Here is a 12,860-nt window from a genome sequence, read left to right on the forward strand (position 1 = left end):
GGATTTATTCTGGACCTTCTGTTTCCTCTGGGTACTTTCCCCAAAAGTAATTTATCTATTCTGTGATTTTAAATATCAGTGTTATGATGATTATTTCCAAATTCATATCTTCATCCCTAATCCACACTTCCCTATCATGGAAGCTCTAAATGTATATTACATGTACTGAAATGTCCACTAAAATTTTCTCTTGGATATCTATTAGGTATTCCAAATCTAACATGTTCAGAATAGTCATTCTCCATTGGGTGCAGTGACATATGCCTGTAATCCCAGCAGCTTTCTCTACTCAGAATCTAGTCATCTTTTAAGACTGTAAATGAGATAATGCCAGTTTCATGCATACAACCTTCTAATCATGGATATACATTATATTCACAATAAAATCAAAACTCCTTATTATGGCTTACATGACCTTACATGATCTGACCCTTGAATATCTGACTTCATCTCTTGCATTGTTTCCCTTGATCTCTATAATTTAGTCATACTGGACCTTTTTCTATTTTTCAAACTCATGAAAAGCTTTCATTCCTCAAACATGCAAAAATTATGGTTAGTTTTTCAAGTTCCACTGCTCAAAAGCTCTTATCCCAGTTTTTTTTTTCTTTTTTTGTTGGGGGTACTGGGATTGAACTCAGGGGCATTTGACCACTGAGGCACATCCCTAACCCTATTTTGTATTTTATTAGAGACAGGGTCTCACTGAGTTGCTTAGTGCCTTGCCAAATTGCTGAGGCTGGCTTTGAACTCATGATCCTCCTTGCCTCTGCCTGTTAAGCTGATAGGATTTACAGGCGTGCACCACCGCGCTCAGCCTCTTATCCCAGTTTTTTAGATGGCTTTCCCCACCACTAAATTGGTTTTAACTTGAATAGCCATTTTGGGGGAGGGGTACCAGGGATTCAGCTCAGGGGCACCTGACCACTGAGGCACATTCTCAGACCTATTTTGTATTTCATTTAGAGACAAGGTCTCACTGAGTTGATTAGTGCTTAGCCATTGCTGAAGCTGACTTTGAACTTGTGAGCTGCTGGGATTATAGGCATGTGCCACCATGCCTGGCTGAATAGCCATCTTTTTAGAAAATCCATTCCTGATCACTCTGTGTAAAATTGCTCTCTTTCCCGAGCACTTTATTAGGTTACCTCATTTAATTTTTTCAAAGTCCTTATTATTATCTGAAATAATGTTTTGAATTTTTTTATTGTGTATTGCCTGCTCATTGCATTAGAATGTAAGCTCAATGACATTAGGAACCATGACTGTCGTTTGGTGTCCATTTTAAAAGTTTTAAAAGATGCATGCACACACACACACAAATACATTGGTAGACAATGTATTGGAAAACAAGAGATTAAAAGCTTAGAATAGATCCTGGTACATAATAGGCGTCAATAAATATTTATTGAGTATGAAATATACATTCTTGCAATTTAGTTTCAATATAAAACCACTTTGGGCTAAGCAGGGATGTATCAGGTCTCCCATTTTACAGATACAAGAAATTGAAATTTAAGTAATTTTTCCAATTTTATTTAGTTAATGTGTGGAAGAATCTCATACTTTCCCAAGTGCACAAAATTCTCCTCTACAACAACATAAGTAACCATGAGGATATTCTTTTATTTATTTTTTTACTTTTGCAAGCAATGTGTAAAAAAGCTTATATTAGCTTCCTCTGGCTGCCATAAAAAATTGCCACAAAATGGGTGAATGAAAACAACATAAATTTATTTTTTCACATTCTTAGGGGCCCTAAACTGCAAATAAAGGGTGTTAGCAAGCCATATTACGAATGGAGGCTCTAAAGAGAATTAATTTCTTGTCTTTTCCAACTTCTGGTTGCTGTTGGCTGTTGTTCCTTAGCTTGTGGTCATCTCTCTCTACTCTGTCTTCTCAGTGCCTTCTCTGTGTGTGTGTGTGTGTGTGTGTGTTGTGTATCACAAAACCTCCTCTGTCTTATAAAGATACATGTGATTGCACTCAGATAATCCAGGATAAACTCTTTTAAGTTTTTAATTTAATCACATTTTTTGCCATATAAGGTTCCAGGGGATTAGAACATGAACATATCTTTCTTGAGATTCCTCATTTAGTCCACCAAAATGCTCATAGTATTTTAATGCAGAACTATATTCTTTGAATTCTATATAATGGGATTATCTCTTTGGATATGGACTATCATTTATTCATTAACAAATACTGAGCTCTTAATACATGCTATGTGTAATACTAGAAATTGGGTATACATTGGTAAATAGCAGTGAGTACATTATACTTGGAGATTGAAAAAGGGGGTTATTATTAATTACATTGGTACAGCAGGCAAAAATCAGGAGTATACCAGGCAATCCATGGCCTATGATCCCCTTACTTATGATGCAAGTTGTTAATAATAGAAATAATAGACAATACCCCTGCCTGCTAATATTTTTATAAGTCAAACATAGTATTTAATTTTTTGTTTTTGTTGGTTTTTTTTTGTAGTGCTGGAAATTTTCACATGCTAGCCAAGTATTCCACCATAAGCTATATTACCAGCCCTAGTAAAAATTTGTTTTAAATTCTTAAATGTATAAATAGTAGCACAACTGAGGTGATGTCAATAGACTTCATCAACACACTCAAATATTAGACTTGTAAACTGAAAGTGTTAAGTAGAGGAGAACAACAGATGCTTCCAGTTTACTGTAATCATAATTTATTTCACTTAGGAAAACTAAAGTTAGAGATAGTTTAGAAAAGAAATACTGCTAAAAGGTGACCAAGATTATTGCAACAACTTAGATGACAATATGCTTTAAGTTATGTGTAATTCCTAGTATTCCTTTTTTTCCCACAAAGAAATAAAACATATATGAATACAAGTTATTGAGAATGTTATTATAGGGGTAATATTGAATCCATTCTCATTTATTAAAAAAAGAGGGGTTGAGGTTGTAGCTCAGTGGTAGAGCATATGTCTAGCATAGGTGAGGTACTGGATTCCATCCTCAGTACCATATAAAAATGAATAAATAAAACAAAGGTTTTGTGTCCACCTACAATTAAAAAAAAAGAAAATCATTTGCAAACTATATAGTACTTTATAAATTTTATTAGTGATAATGCTTATTTATAATACATCTTATATCCAAGTATGACCAAAATGTGGTAAAACAATGTAGCTGATGAATCATTCTCTAGAAAATGCAAATTATTGTTATTGAACTGCAATAGAGAGATATACATGCAATAAACCAAGTATTTTGGCATGTTTTAGAGGGCAGAAAATACATGTTAAGAGCAGATTATATGTTGGCAAGGATGTGTGTGGGGGGAAAGGTATATTTATACATTGCTGGTGAGACTGAAAACTGGTGCAACCACTATGGAAAGCAGTATGGAGATTCCTCAGAAAACCTGGAATGGAATCACCATTTGATCCAGTTAACCCACACATCAATATCCAAAGGATTTAAAATGAGCATACTATAGTGATGCAGCCACATCAATGTTTATGGCAGCTCAATTCACAATAGCTAAGCTATAGAACCAACCTTAGTGCCCTTTAATAGACGAATGGATAAAGAAAATGTGGTATATATACACAATGTAATATTACTCAGCCATAAAGAAAATGAAATTATGGCATTTTCTGGTAAATGGATGGAACTGGAGACTATCATGCTGAGTGACATAAGCCAATCCCAAAAAACCAAGGGCCGAATGTTCTCTCTGATATGTGGATGCTAACACACAATAAGAGGGTGGTAGGAAAGAACAGAAGTTCATTGGATTACAAAAGGGAATGAAGGGAAGAGAGGGTGAATAGGAATCGGAATGGCAGTAGAATGAATCGGACATAACTTTCCTACGTTCATATATGAATACATGACCAATGTAACTCCACATCATGTACAACCCAAGAATGGGAAGTTATACTGCATGTATGTAAAATAGGTCAAAATGCATTCTTTTGTTATATATATAAAAAGAACAAATTTTTAAAAGTTTTAAAAGCAGGTTATATATGTAAATGATAATCTGTAAAGTGCTCATTTACATTTTCAAGAACACTTCTGTATAGAAGTTAAAAATTTTTTCAGGGTGCCAGAGATTGAACCCAAAACCTCACACATGCTAAGCATGTGCTCTATCACTGCGCTACACTCACAGCTCAGAAGAAATATCCTTATATCCATTTTACAGTAGAGGAAACTGAGGTTTGGATAAACATACATCTACATCTTTTTTTTGGGGGGGGTGTAGTACTGGGAATTTTACTAAGGGGCACTGAGCTACACTCCCAGCCCTTTTTTATTTTTATTTAGAGACAGGATCTAGCTATATTGCCAAGACTGGCCTTGATTGAACTTTTTTTTTTAAAAAATATTTATTTATTTATTTTAGTTTTCGGCGGACACAACATCTTTGTTTGTATGTGGTGCTGAGGATCGAACCCGGGCCGCACGAATGCCAGGTGAGTGTGCTACCGCTTGAGCCACATCCCCAGCCCTTGACTGAACTTTTGATTCTCCTGCCTCAACCTCCCAAATTTCCTGCAATCCCAAATTGCTGGGATTACAGGAGTGTGCCACTGCACCTGGCACATCCATATTTATTCAAAAGTTTTGATTCCAGTGGCTTTTCCTTTACTGGCTGATTTTCTTTCTTGGTTGCTTGCTTTCTACTGGGGATTGAATCAAGGGGCACTGTGCCACTGAGCCACATCCCAAGTCGTTTTTATTTTTGAGATAGGGTTTCACTAAATTGCTGAGGCCTTGAACTTGTGATCCTCCTGCTTCAGTCTCCTGAGTTGCTGAATTATAGGCATGACCACTCTACCTGGCTTTGCTTGACTTTTTATCTCTTAACAGAATACCAAGTTAGCAGAAATAAATGGAGTAGATAGAAAACCAATAGGAAAAAGGTCAATGAAATGAAATGATTTTTGTAAAGATAAACATTTGACAAGCCTTTGGGTAGATTGAGGAAAAAAAAAGAAAGACTTTAAATAAAATCAGAAATGAAAAAAAGAGACATTAAAACTAATACAGTGGGGGTGGGTGGGTGAGGATTTAGCTCAGTTAGTAGTGCTTGCCTAGCACGTTCAAGGCCCTGGGTTCAATTCTCAGCACCACCACCAAAAACAAAACAACAACAACAAAAAAACCCAACCAAATAAAACCCCCTAATACAATAAAATACAGATTAATAGAATATACAACTGGGCTCAATATCACTGGCATAAATAGTATTCATATATTTATACTGATTAGATCATAAGAGATGAATATGGACAGGTATGTGCTAACAATTAGACAGCCTAGAAGAAATGGATACATTTCTTGACATATACAACCTACAATACTGAATTATGAAGAAATAGAAAATCTCAACAGAGCAACGAGTAAAGGAATTGTATCAGTAATAAAAAAGTTTCCCATCAAACAAAAGCCCTGAGCATGACGACTTCACTGCTGAATTCTGTCAAACATTTAAAGAACTAATATCAATGCTTCAACTCTTCCAAAACATTGAAGAGGAGAGAATGCATTCAAACTCATGAGGTCAGCATTACTCTGATACTAAAGCCAGAAAAGGACAGTATAAAAAGAAAAGGAATAAAAAACAAAAGAAAAAGGAAAAAAATAAAGGCAAATAGATAAGAAAAAATCTCAACAAAATACCAGGAAACTAAATTTATAATCAGGTGGGATTTATACTAGGGATGCAAGGATGTTTGAACATACCAAATCAATAAATGTAATACATCACACTAATAGATATGATCAGTTCAATAGAAATAAGCATTTGACAAAATACAACATCTTTTTATGATAAAAGCCCTCAGCAAGTTAAGTATAGAAACGACATTCTTCAGCACAATATTAAGTCCATACATGAAAAACCCAGAGAAATCACCATACTAAACATGGAAAAGATGAAATCTTTCCCTCTAAGATTTGGAACAAAACAATGCCACACTCACCACTTCTATTCAATATAGTGCTGAAAGTCCTAGCCAGAACAATTAAGCAAGAGAAAGAAAAGGCATTCAAACACACACACACACACACACACACACACACACACACACACACAAAACAATGAACACTCCCAAAATAAAAACCCAACCTGCTATAATTCAGTAAAATTGCAGGATACAAAACCAACATATAAAAATCATTAGTGTTTCTATATATTAACAGCAACCTATTTGAAAAAAAACAAGGAAACAATCCCATTTACAAGAAATACAGAAAAAATACTAAAGAATGAAATTTAAGGAGATGAAAGATTAGTACATTGAAAAGTATAAAACATTAATGAAATGTTTTAATGAAAGAAATTGAATTTTAATGAAATTTAAGAAATTTAATGAAAGAAATTGAATAAGACATAGAAAAGGAAAGATATCCCATGTTCATGGATTGGAGAAATGAATACTGTTAAAATATCTGCACTTACCCAAAGCAATCTACAGATTCAATGTAATCCCTATAATAATACCAAGAACATTCTTCACAGAAATAGAAAAAAATTCTAAGATTCACATAGAACCACAAAAGACCCTGCTCAATCAAAGCAATGTTGAACAAAAAGAATATAGTGGTTGTATCACACTATCCAACTTCAAAGCTATAGTAACCAAAACAGCATTTTACTGGCAAAACAAACAAATATAAAACAAAACAAAACAGATACATGGACCACTGGACAGCGTGCACAAAAATAAATGCACACATCTATAGGCAATTGATTTTCAACAAAGATACCAAGAACACAAAATAGGAAAAGGACAGTCTTTTCAATAAATGGTGTTGGGAAAAGTGGATATATACATCAGAAGAATGAAATTAGATCACTATCTCATACTAGATATAAAACCTGAAATTATGAAACTACTAGAAAAAGATCGAGGGAAAAAGTTCCACGACATTGGTTTGGGTATGATTTTTGTGGTCTGACCCCAAAATCCAAGGCAACAAAATGGAAATAGACAAGTGGGATTATATCAAACTAAAATGTGCATTCAAGGAAACAATCAACAGGGTGAAGATAATCTACAGAGTGAGATACAATACTTGCAAATCATATATCTGCTAAAGGGTTTATCTCCAAAATATATAAAGAATTAAAACAACTCAATAGTAAGTAAACAAATAACCTGATTAAAAACTGGGCAGAGGGGCTTGGGCTTATGGCTTAGTGGTAGAGCACTTGCTTAGCATGTGTGAGGCACTGGGTTCAATTCTCAGCACTGAATATAAATAAATAAGATAAAGGTCCATTGACAATTAAAAAATTAAAAACAAAAACAAAAACTGGTTAGAGGACCCTAATATACATTTATCTTAGGAAGACACACAAACGGCAACACATATATGAAAAAATGCTCAACATAACTTAATAGCAGGAAAATGCAATGAGCACAATGGGCTATATCACGTCATACCTGCTAGGATGTGTATTATAAAAAAGAAAATATTTATTTATACAATGGGATATTATTCAACCATAAAAAGAGGAAATACTGCCATATATATTAACAATATGATGAAGTTGGAGGACATGATGTTAAATGAAATAAGCTAGGCACAGAAAGACAAATGCTGCATTATCTCATTCATGTGGGAATCTAAAAAAGTAGATCATATAGAACTACAGAGTAGAATGATAGTTTCCAGGGGCTGGGACAGCTGTGTCTCTGTGTGTGTGGTGAAGTGGGGGGAGTGTTGGAGAGATGTTAAGGATACAGAATTTTAGTTAGGAGGAGTAAATTCAAGAGCTCTATCATACAACATGGTGACCATATAGTGACCATATTTAAATATTTTTGAAAAATGCCGAGTGTTCTCATCACCAAAATAACTATGCATACGTTAACTAATTAGTCAATTTACAATGTATACATACTTCTAAATATCATATTATCAATACATACAATTTTATGTCAATTAAAAAATCAAAGTGTTTTGAATGAAGATAATATGTAATAATGTATATTTATATTTTATAGTTTAGTGCCACTAAACAAAGCAGCTGTGATCACTAATTTTATGTGTCAATTTATTTGGACTATAATGCCCAGATATTTGGTCAAATATTATTCTGGATGTGTTTGTGATGGTGTTTTTTGAATGATATTAATATTTCAACTGGATTCTGAGTAAATCAGATTTTCTTCCACATCCAATCAGTTGAAGGCTGTTATGGTTTAGATGTGAGGTGTCCTCCAAAATCTCAAGTGTAAGACAATACAAGGTTTAGAGGTGAAATGATTGGGTTATGAGAGCCTTGACCCAATCAATGAACTGATCTCTGGATAGCAATTAACTGAGTGGTAACTGAAGGCAGATAGGGTATGGCTGGAGGAGGTGGGTCACTGGGGTCATGCTTTTGGGGTATATATTTTGTAAACTGAGCTTAATCAATTTCTCTCTTTCTCTCTCTCCCCCCCCCTCCCCCTCTCCCTCCCTCTCCCTCTCAATGACCATATCCTGAGATGCTTTCCTCTGCTATACTCTTCTGAATGACACCCTGTCTCACTTTGAGTCACAGTAGAGAAAAAGCTGACTAAAACAAAGGGCTTAACTGAATAAAGACTGACCTCTCTCCAGCAAGAAGGAATTCTGTCAGCAGACTACCTTTGAATTCAATCTGCAATTTGATTTGACCTGCAACTCTTCCTTGAATCTCCATTCTGCTGGACTAGCCCATAAGATATTGTATTCACTTAGCCTCCACATTCAACTGAGCCAATTCCTTAAAATCTCTCTCTCTCTCTGTGTTTTGTCTATTTCTTCTGACCCCCATACTCCCCACATACACCCTTTGTTGACTCTTGTTTCTCTGGAGAACTATTAACACAGTAGCTATCTGGAAATCTATTATGATCAAGTAGAGTTGTCATCTTAGGAAACCTGGAATTTCTCTCATTCTCTCACTTTCTTTGAAATATTGATCATTAATTTAATTTAAAAAGCCATTCATTTAAAAGGAAGCCCTGGTTGTAGGAAATTTTAAAAGTGAAATTGTAATGCATTGTTTATTCTTGATGCTTTGACTATATCCCTTCTGGCTTGAAACTTCCATGTTTTTTTCTTTTTCCCAATCTTCTTTTCTCCTTCCTGATCTTCCCCTTCCTGATCTCTCCTCCCTAATCTCATTTTTTCTGAATCATCTCTATAAAAGCCCCCTGTTCCTGCGGATGGGCAGAATCACAGTTTTTGGGATAGGAGTTCCTTGTTTCTCCGTTGCTAGCAAAGCAATGAACCTTCTTTTCCCTTTTTCTCAAAACAGTGTCTTCATTATTGGATTAACATTGGGGACAAGGACTGAGCTTTCAGCAACAAAATTACAAAATTTGCTAGACTTAGTCATGTGAAGATTGACTCGGTTACCAGTGAGTTTATAATGCTGTTGCTCTGAGAGCCAATATATTCGTATATACTAGACTGGAATTCTGGCTTTGGATCATTTAAATTGTCTTAAAACTTAATTTGCTTAATTACTTATTTTGCATATTGAAATTAGAGATTTCTCCCAGAGATATGCTATATGAATACATATATCTCTCTTTGTAAATCTGAATTTTTCTAATGGAAAGAACATCAAGAATAAGTATCAAGTATAAAGATGGTGACAATAATGATAATCTTCGAAATTATGTAGCACTATTTTCTGAGCAGTTCAAAGCACTTTCCTGTGTTAGATCTCAGTATCCCTAAGAGGGGATTTGTTAAAGCATAGATAGTAGTATCACAGTTTCACAGGTGATTAAACTGAGGCACGATCTATATTTAGGGACTTGCTCCGAAGGTTGCACAAGGTGTAGAAGCCAGGATACCACATTCCCTGACCAAATACTCTCCCTTTAAAATTTGTTTATTCATAGGTTTCCTGGGCCAGGAATTCAGGATCCCTGATTCTGATTCAGATTTAGGCAGTGAACAAGAGTTGTACTTGTTATATGTTCAGATATTCTATGTTCCTAATAATTTGCCACAGGTTGCATATAACCTTAAAGAGTGACTTTAATGATGAGGTGAGAATTTGAAAGATTTATATACTATTGAGAATTCTAGCATGTCTGGATCTAGAATTGAGTACTCATCATGGCTACAAATTTTAGACTGAAAATATTAGTGGAAATGGGAAAGATAATGTGAGAAAATGGGAAAATTCTGTGATGTCAAGTAAAGCAGTAGGTAGTTTTTACAGCTTAACCAGTTGTATTCTTTTTTGAATCTTACATTTTGGTATTCAAACTAAAATATAGAAGAGTTTTTATTTTTTTATTTTTATTTTTTAAAGAGAGAGAGAGAGAGAGAGAGAGAGAGAGAGAATTTTTAATATTTATTTTTTAGTATTTGGCAGACACAACATCTTTGTATGTGGTGCTGAGGATCGAACCTGGGCCGCACGCATGCCAGGTGGGCGCGCTACCGCTTGAGCCACATCCCCAGCCCAGAAGAGTTTTTATTTACCCCCATCAAACTGAAAAGAAACTAAATGTAATTAAAATTGTCTAAAGCATATTTATTCTAATTGTGATTTTAAAGATTATTGAAAGATATTAATTATTTACTAAAATAATTTTAATTATCACTAGTTGAATAATTATTGGCTTAAAAAGAGAATAATGAATCAATTCTAAAAAATAGAAATTTGACGATAGTATGGCAAATTTTACATAATTAAGCAAATTTTGGTTACTATTGCATCAAATACCTGCCTTTCCTTAGTAATAAACATACCGTTCTCTGACAGTTAGATTTTATTGTGGCTGGTTAGATAAAGGGTGGAGAGAGAGAGAACATTTGTGAGTCACTAAAGAACTCAAAACAGAAAGCAAACATACCATGATAAAACAATGCTGACCCAGTGCTCTCCAGAGACTAATCTGTCCCACAGTGCTGCACTTCTCCATTTTCATATTCCTACAGCTAAGCTCAGGGCTTGTCCCTGACTCCTTCCCTCCCTTAGAAGAGACAGTGCTTATCAGAGTATACAAATAAAAATGTCTTGGTTTTGAATAAGAATGATAACCAGAACAAAGAATTGGCTGTTATTTTTTAGTTAATTCATTGTATCTTTTTTTAAAATCCTTTTTTCCCCCTCAAGCACCATTTATATTAGAACTTCATGCTTTGTTTTAGAAAGTGTTGTTTGTTATCTTCTGTTGAAAACATTTTAAATTTGTTTCCTGTCTGCATGCTTTTACTATGTTATCATAAGCCAGAGAGATATGCAGCTGAATCTGGGAAAAATTGTTGAGAAAGGGCCTTAAATAATTACCACAACAATGGTAAATTCTGACACTTTTCTGACTCAGCTTACTTTTCCACATTTCACTATACACACAGGGAAAACAGATATGTATTGACAAACCACCAAATCAAAGCCAGATAAAGAAAAAAAGGACCAGAATCATCCAAAGTTATCATATCTGAGAATTTGAAGAACCGAGGTTTGGGGAAAAGACAAGATATTATTTCTTTTAATTTTTTTTTTGTAGTTGCAGATGGACAGAATGCCTTTTTAAAAAAAATTTTATGTGGTGTTGAGATTGAACCCAGTGCCCCATCCATGCATGTTAGGCAAGCACTCTGCCACTAAGCTGTAGCCCCAACCCCTATTATTTCTTTTTGTTGATAGTAAAATAGGAAGAGATATAATTTCGTAATCCCTAGTATATTTAGGAGAGAGCAAGGGGGATCATGATATATGGTTACAAAATGTGTTTCTGACCTTCTGAAGAAAACCGAATATAATATTAGTCAAAGGGTAAACATTCTTTCTTGCATTCAAGTCAATAGAGATAATAGTAAAGGATTATCTAGAAATGCAGCTATTCCTTTGCCCTCAGTTCTATCTATAGATCAAATGCAGCTCATTGAAGTTAGAACTAGTTTCTGTTTCATCTCTATATTCTGCCTGCACATTATCTGTCGCTTGTGGTCATTCAATAAATATTTGTTGATAGTGTGTTAGAAGTAACCTGTGTCTTTCCCCAGTAAGGTCACTGGTAAATTCATAATAATAACTAATACTTACTAGATCATGTTTCAGACTATGTTCTAAATGCTTTACATATATATATACCAACCTTTGGTGGTGGTTGATATTATTATTATCTCTTTAATAGCATACAGAACTAAGTAGTAGTACTAAGATTTGAGGCCAGGCAGTATGGGTTAGAGCCCAAATGCTGTACCACCACTTATATACTACCTCAGATTAATCAGCAAAGAGCCCCAGGGTAACTCTACAATATATTAAATCTGAATTGGATATCTGCCTGATTCAAGAATCAAGAAGAGGAAGTGTCACACTAAGCTGGGGAGTTACTAAATATAATGGAAGTTGGCTGATAGTAAGCTCTGGGAATCAAGAAAAGCCTCTGACAGCCTATGGAGTGGGGCAAACATATTCACTCATACCCACAGTTTAGTTAGTGAATAATAAGGCATTTCAGAAGTTCATAAATTCTTGGTTGGGTACTTATATGTTGAGTAGAAATTGCAGAGAACAAGAATGAGGGAGAAAAGAAAGAGGAAAAGGAGGAAGAAGTCAGGGGGAGGGAGATGGAAAAAAAGAGATTAAAAACCAGGACAAAAATTAGCATTGGGGGATGGGTTAGGGACAGATAGAACCAGGAGGCCAAGCTTTGAAGTTGATGAATTAATTGTAAGGGCAGTATGTTTAAAGAGTTTTAACATTTCTCTCTAACTCCATCCCTGGACTCCTGCTCCTAAAAAGCCTTATTCCTTTTGATCACAGGACAAGTAATAACAAGCATGGCTTTATAAAAAGAAAATCTCTCTTACCTATGATCTGAATGTTATACCACCTTGCCCCCCCCCCCA

Source organism: Spermophilus citellus (genome assembly GCF_964194105.1).
Source record: "Spermophilus citellus genome assembly, chromosome: 2".
Taxonomy (NCBI): domain Eukaryota; kingdom Metazoa; phylum Chordata; class Mammalia; order Rodentia; family Sciuridae; genus Spermophilus; species Spermophilus citellus.